Genomic DNA, 7985 nt, shown 5'->3' on the forward strand with positions numbered 1-7985 from the left:
CAGGTGCCTTTTTCAGACAAGGCTTCAGACAAGATCCAACTGCATCCACTGCCAATTTTCAGAGATATTTGCTTACATCAAATACCCCTGGAAAAGCTCCCATAAGGAAAATGCCAGAATCAGTTGCTATCTTCACTTACAGAGAATTGTATCTCCTGTCAAAGTGTTCTTAATAAACCCAAAGCATTTCTCAAAAAAGGCAGTTGCATTTTTATTCAAGTCTCTGCCGCCTTATAAGTGACAGCTACTTGATGTTCAGTGCCATCCTGGAATGAGTAATAGCTCAAGAGTTAATTACAAATTTATTATGAACCTGTGGTTGGGACCAGCCTAAGTGAGCAAACAGAAAAAAAAACGCTTCGAATTTGGCGAATTCAAGTGTCACTCTTTGATGGTCTGATGAAACCCGGTCAGTTGATCTTTCACTGATTCCTAGCCACTGAATAGCTGGGAATCTGTTTCTTCTGCAACCCCTCATTCTGACAGCTACATTAAAGAAGCTCTGCCTTCCTGATGATTACCATGTGAAGCACTAAGTGACTGAGCTGCTAACCTTTCAATTGTAGCAAGCAAATACCGTATTTCCTATGTTTAATGGCATTTGCAAGGTCAATATAACAGAGTATTCCCTACAATTGTTTAAATTATCAATATAACATTTTGAATCTTAAAAATAAACACACTGAATTTAAGATAGCTGGTCAAATTGTGCGGTTACAATGATTAAAACCATAAACAACTCCTTCCTAACAGAGCACTTTTTTTTTTTTTTTTTTTTTTTGGCATTGCTGAAGTAGAAAGAGACAACAAGAGCACCCAGCAATGCTAATATGAATTCCAGCATTATGTCCATTGGAACAAAACATACAATAATTAAAGGATATTTCATCTTCTAAGGCTAAACCTTGTTCAGCCTTTCCTGTTAAACAGGCAGGGTAGGACACTGAGAGTATGAGAAGAGATTTGGCTGTTCTTTGGATTTCTTAAAGTTTCCTGCTAGATCCCACCACAACAGGAAGATGGGGAGTTGAGCAATACACTGGGCACAATAAGCTCATTGATCTCTCAAGTATTTCTGCTAAAAGAAAAATAAAGAAAGCAACTGGAGAAGTCAGACTATGCTGGCTTGTGTGTGCATTGTAGAGATGATTAGCTAAGGTAGAGGGAAAGAACATCAAATGGGATAGCGTCCCTGCATGATTATCTTCAGTCTACTGTGACGAGCGACAAACAGCAGAGAGCTGGAGATCTATACAAAAGTCATTAGACCAAGGGCTGTAATGTGATTTGGTGATGTGGCTACAGTGATAGCTAGTTCCCTTGACAGAGCATAACAAATGGTATTTTAGCACTGTTGGATCACTACTGTGCTAAAAAGCAACCATCCAACATAAATGTTTGTCTGTACGAGCAGACAAGCAAGTGGTTGATGCTTCCATTTGCATCACTGTCTATTAAGCCAATACTTAAATTGGCACAAGGAGAATCACGTCCCAGAACAAAATGTATTTCAAAGCACGGGAACAGTGCAATGTGGTTTGATCTTTCCAGCACACACAAAAAAGGCTAATTCTTTTTCCCACTGTTCCCCTTCCTGTTTTTCTTCCATTCCCATTCACCTTGCTTTGTCTTGGGCAGCTTGTCCTGGGCCAGGCTGTCCCTGCCTTCCCTGGCTGGCTCCTGTTGGGGTGCTGTCTGTGGCAGCAGCAGGCAGCAGCCTGTGCTGCAGCTCTGTTCCAGGGGACCACCAGTCACAGCCACACTGGTTGGGCTCCAGCTGACCATGCCACTTGTAGACTGTTTTTTCTAGTTATCTCTTGGACAGCCCTCATCCCTAATGGGACAATTTCTAACTCTTCTCTCAAGAGAAGTAGAAAGAAAGAAATTATTTCTTTTGGATAATGAAGGATAAAGCAGCTTGCAACTCCACAAAACCTCCGGGACTGTTTTAGAAATTTTAACTGGGTTCTGGTTAATTTTACCCAGAGGTTTGTGTGATGTAGCAGGGTCTCATCTACATCAGGGAATCACACCAGGAGAGCTAGCAAATCTGTAGTAAATGCCCTTTTCTGCTCTCCAGACAATTAAGAATGACAGAGACCCTCCTCTGTGACCAAAGGGCAGGAGTCTGGGTATGCCAATGCTAAGTGCAGCAACCCAAATGTATTTATAAACAGAGATGTTTATTATTAAATGACAGAGCTTTATGAACAACTGAATCTCAATATAATTTTTCCAACCAACTTCCATCCATCAACAAAAACCATGAGAAGGATGTTCTTAGCAAGTCCATCAGACAGAATCAAGCTAACTGTTTAACATCTTGGTTGATAAAGTCGTATTGGTGATCAGGTTCCTTACAGAATAATTTCAGCAGCTCTTTTTTAGCATTTTATGATAATCAATCCAAAAAGCACATAAATCCAATCTTCTTATTTACAACCTTGACTTAATTTCATTTGCAAACACTAGGAAACACATCTAGCAGCGTTGTGCAACTGATACGCAAGACCCTGAAGTACAGTGCACAAAAACGTATTTCCCCCAACTTCCATCCATCTTCTGGAGGACACAATGCAGTTATTGTTTGCCTCCTTTCATGGTCATATTGTTCATACCGATGGGAGGACGTCCCCTTGTGACATATGACTGGCAAAACGTCGGTGTGCATTGAAAACAGCCACTCTGCAGCAGCCTCCAGACACTCTGCATCTAAGCAGAGATGAATGGAATGAAAATATTCTCAGTCTGAGATAGGAAAGGGGTAAAGATGGTTCATAGGCTTTGTATTTCACTGAAGGCCTTCATGACATAAATAGTAAACTATGCAACTGATACACTCGAACTCATTGACAAAGCAAAGAATGAAGTCCTCAGCACTAGCTTTTAGTGGTTGTGTCTCAGAACACTATTTCTGTGATCATTTTGTTTTTCTACAATATTTGTAAGTTCACAGAGGAAAAAGAGAGCCTTTGCACAGAAGCTTATGCTACTGCACTGTTTATTCTGGACACAAAATAATACCCAGAGCTTCCTCTACAAGCCTGCTGAGCATAAAGTAAAAGAAAGCCTCCAAGAGGAAGTACTGAAAAGTAAATAGGCAACGCAAGCAGAGCTGCTGAGACTCACTACAAAAAGGCAGCCAGCACGGCAGAGCTTGGTTGGTACACTGACTGCGAGCCTGGGAGACAGAAATTGCCATATAATTCTTTCTGCAATGTATAATTACATTCTTAACCTTTTTTTCCTTTTTTCCTTTTTGATAAAAAGGAAATAATTCATTTCCAGGAACATAAGTGGCTTTAATTCACTTGGATCGTCTTTTTTTTTTTTTTTTTTTTTTTTTTTTTTTTGCCTGATTCAGTGCCTGACTCAGAACCATCATTCTTACTGTTTCTGTCAGACCATTCCACATCTCCCAGTGGTTTTCACTACTGCCGTTTGGAAGCACTCTTTGTACTTACAATCCCAGTGCCTGCTAAGGCTTTTCTTTTCATGTTCTTTGACGTTTATTCCCTAGGAGCCGGATCCTTCTGTCCTTACATGGGAGCCAAATCTCCCAATGAATTTGCAAACGTGCAGGATCAGCAACTTAAAAAAGTTTATTTGTTCTTCGGGGCTCTCTGTGTTCACAGGAAAAAGGACGCCTGTAGGCAAACACTGCATCGCTAGGTTTCGTCTTCACAAAAAGGAAGCTTAGAGAGGAAGGAAGGCACAAGAGTGCAAAGTTAACGATTAACAACAACAACAAAAAAAACACCTTAATTTTTTTTTTTTTTCCCTGAGAGTCTGGTGGCTACGGACACAGCTACAGGACACTGAACTCGCATGGTTCTTGAAATACATCAAAAGGCTCCTTTGCTGGGTTGGCACAGCGCTAGCGGTAATTGCTGATTCCAGAGGGAATTCTCAGTTCAATATATATCTTTGGGTGTATTTTTGACACATCTTTCAACTAGAACATCTACACTACATTTACATTCAGCACCTGAAATTTCAAACGCTCTGACACTTCAGGCTGGAAAACACTGCCAGCTCCTATTTACTTCAGCTTTAGTATCTGCGTCAGAGAGTGCTGGCCTGGCGTGTTAGAAAATGTAATGTATTCAATTTATGTCCTACATAAAAGTTGAGATCAGCATGAACGAGTAGATCCAATCTGCAGCTTTAATTCAAACAGTGCTGCTGACAACACTATTTCCTGGATAAGGATTCTCTCACAAACTTACACATTAGACAGTCTCCAGATTTCTTTTTAATGTGGATGCTCTTCTTCTGAAGTCAGAAATCTCGTGGCGAATAGTCTCAGTGATGAGCAAAGGTGCGATGCTACCTAATTGCGTGAAAATTCCTGTTAGACAGTACCATTAACATCTCCTTATGCAACAGAAGAAAAACCTTTTCTTATTCTGTCCGCTGCGCACAAATAGGACAGAGCCACAGCTGTAGGCTCATATCCTTTCCAGCCAGAGACACTATTCTAATTTTTAGCCTGACATTTTACAGCACAAGAGTCAACCTTATTCCCTAAGCGGTTTCTACATCAGATCCTTCAACTTGTCAATGTCAGTTAATTTGGATTACGCGCGAGTCTCGTGTAGCTAAGCCCTCAATTTACTGTGCATGTGGAACACCCCGTATTTGTTGTGTAGCTCTGCCAGTGCTTAATGACCCATGGTAACAGAAACATGCGCCTCATTTCCAGTTTGAATTTGTCCAAACTTGGCTTCCTGCTGCTGGTTTTAAATACAACCCCAGCACACGTCCTGTTGAGTCGGCCATTGTTTCAGCGTGGTCTAGCTTGGGATATGTAAAACTGATAATTACGTACTTCCATGGACATTTTAATAAGACTTTCTTTGTAAATAAGACTTTTACCCAAATTTTTATGATGATTTAAGTCCTCTCTCCCCAGGTCTTCTACAAAACACAGCTAAATCCATTCCCAGCCATTAACAGTTAAGCTTTCAGTGCTGCTTCCATTGACACTGAGATACTCTCCATACACATCAGGCCCATCTGCACACAAAAAGGTTCGAGCACTCAGCTAAAGCCAGACCTAAGGCCCAGGCAGCTCTCCCTCTTGCCAAGAATATTTCATAAACACCTTTGTTTAACCCTGAGAACAGAACACGCAGGATACAGTGCCATCACCCATAGATGATGCATGACGTGAATGCTACATCAGCACTGCTTTGCCAGCATTTCAAAAGGAAATTATATTTTGCAGAGGATATTTTATTCTACAGTCATTATTATTAGCACTGAAGCCATCAGTGAAAGCCCTAAGCAGACAAGAAGTCTGCCTGAAGATCTCAGTGGTTTGTGCTATTGTACGTGCCTTTATCCCTCATGGCAACCCCAAACCAAAAGAGAATAATCTTTCTATGAATAAAATTACTTTAAATTCAGACAAACATATGCTAGAGCAGTGAGAAGCTCTGGAATAAAAAGACTTGTGAATGGAAAAGTCTTTCCCTAGTACAAAACAAGGGCGTTGCTGCATTGTCTGCAGGAGATAGCAGCATTCAGTCTTCTGGGGGATACAGCAAGGAAAATTTAACGTGACAGGAAAGCTTGCTAAGCAAGAAATCCTCTTCCTGCAAGAAAAAATGTATTTTACATTGTAAAAACTTCCCTGTATTTCTATTCCTTACTCTTACTTTCTTTTAGACATTACTCTTTCAGTTACTTTTACGTAGCTACCTAAATTAGTCCCCAACTTAAAATAAAGAAATAAAAAATAATCACTAACTCACCCAAAGCAGAAAAACTCTTCACTAAGAGTTTATTATTATGATTTTATTTGTACCCTCCTGCCACCACCACTGAAGATAGGATTTCTTCCATCTTTTTTTCTTTGTCTGTTTTGCAGACTGAAGAAACCGACTGTAAATCTGTTTGCATTCCAAACACCACAGTTGCAACTAAAATCTATGCCTTTAAAGATCAAATTCACTACAACTGTAAACTCTGTATCTGATAGAGGAACGTCATTTAAGTCATAAATTCTCATTTTTGAAGGACAAAAGGGACTGTCACAATCACGGTCTAATTCCTACGAAAAACAGAGACAATGTAATTTTATAGAATAATTCACATATCAGTCCCCTGCCTTCGGATCTGTAACGGCAAGGAACTTCTACTTTACATGTCACACCGAGCAAGCGAAGGACCCAGGGATTCTTCACTTTTATCCATGACAATTACCAAACAGATCTTTAAAAAAAAACATTCTGCCATCAGAAATATGGCAGAATCATATCCTGGCTCTGAACAATCTTGAACACAGATGAATCAGCACAAGGAAATAATGAAAGGATGGGAATATCTTTTAGAGACATCATCATTTACAGGATGAACACAGGGTAAAATCAAACTGTTCTATACTTCACAAAGTTCACATAATTGGATCTTGCGAAATGGATAAGTAATGTATCTGTTGCTTTATGGATCTGTTATCTGTTGCTGTAATGGATCTGTTGTTTTACTTGCATGCACTCTGATAACCTGCATCCATCCAGCTCCACTTTCCCTCTTGGGAAGGCTGCAGTTGGCAGAGATAGGAGCTGGGCTCTGCAGAAGCAGCAGACCTCTGTTCTCAGCCTGAGTCCTGGCTGCAAGCAGACCAGGCAGTTTTGAGGGCCGGGGTGCAATAGCTGGATGGAGAGTAAGCTGTTCTCTCCCATCGCCTGTAGTTACAAGTGGATTCTGATGGCTGCAACTCACCACATGTAGGTGACTCCAAACAGGTGAGAAAAGGATTATACTTTGGCCAAGGGAGTTTCAGACCCACATGTTTGTAACTTGGAATGAAAATCTCCTGTGTTTGGCTGGAAGAGTCCCAGCCCTCGTGTTTCTGATCCTGCCTGCCCTTAGACATTAAGGTAAGAAGTGTAGCAAAGACTGCTGTGAGCAGCTCAGGCTAGAAGCACTGATAAGCCTGGATGAACGTGTCTGATCACGGTCTAATTAGTATAAAAACTCCAGGTTGTGGTTTTCAAAGACTGTGAGACACCCAGCCCTACTTTCATCTTAACTTCCATGTTATATCACCTCTGTATTTATATGTGCTTTATTCGAATCAATTTTAACTTGGAGCAGCTTGAACAATATTTTATCTGAGCCACCTAGCTAATATCACAAAAACACTGAGCAGAAGTCTCCATCTTAGCTCCTAGATCTGTAAAATCAAGGCCTAAAGGTTGCAAGCAATCCCAAAAAACTTGCACCAAAGAGCCCCCAAACACATGCTGAGCAGGATATTTACTTCAGCTTGGAATCTAGATGCACCATTTATGCATGTATATAGTTTGTATTGTATGTTATTTCTCAGAACGTTTCATTTTACTGTATTAATATTGCTTTGTGTTTCATTTTTGCATAGAGCAGTGATTATATTGGCAGTAACACTGACATCACTCTAGTGCTGTGAATCCCATAGCCACATTTTCATTAAGAACTGCAAAACACAAGATAACCGAGCCAGTGGGAAATAAACACAAAAGCTCACTTACCATCACAGTGCTGGAATTACATCAGGGATGAACTTGTCCCTGTGGGCTTCCCCGGCTCACAGTCCTGAAGCATCACCTGCAGCAGTTGCCAGGGTCACTGCACAACAACGCTGCCCTCGTATTTAAGCAAAAAGCCCCTCTGCTGAGCTTTCTCTTTACCTTCCCATTCACTAGTGGTTGAAACAGACATTTGATTTTTCTACTCAGTGTGTGCCTGGAGCTATTTTTAGCAGCTAATAGCTGACACCCTAGGGAGCATGATGTCACCAGCACTCGCACTTACGGAGCTCTCGAGGCCCAGCCGGGCACAGCAGCTGCACCTAGCGAGCTGCTCAGGTGAGGGAAGGCTGTGACATCGCCAGGGCTCAGTTCAAAAGGCCAAATGGAGGAGTTCCAGCCAGATCCCAAAGGAAAGACTGTTCCTTCTTTTGAAAGTGATACTGCAGGCAAGATTTTTTAAATGCCATG

General features: G+C 41.1%; 1 long non-coding RNA gene across 1 annotated transcript; it reads right to left on the reverse strand.

The window, feature by feature from the left end:
• LOC110399105 lies at positions 3322–7907 on the reverse strand. The gene is made up of 3 exons (XR_002438896.1): positions 7518–7907; positions 4230–4333; positions 3322–3695 (listed from the first exon to the last, which is right to left on the reverse strand). It is a non-coding gene; the product is annotated as an uncharacterized LOC110399105 (long non-coding RNA).

This window comes from Numida meleagris, chromosome 4 (genome assembly GCF_002078875.1).
Source record: "Numida meleagris isolate 19003 breed g44 Domestic line chromosome 4, NumMel1.0, whole genome shotgun sequence".
Classification (NCBI taxonomy): Eukaryota; Metazoa; Chordata; class Aves; order Galliformes; family Numididae; genus Numida; species Numida meleagris.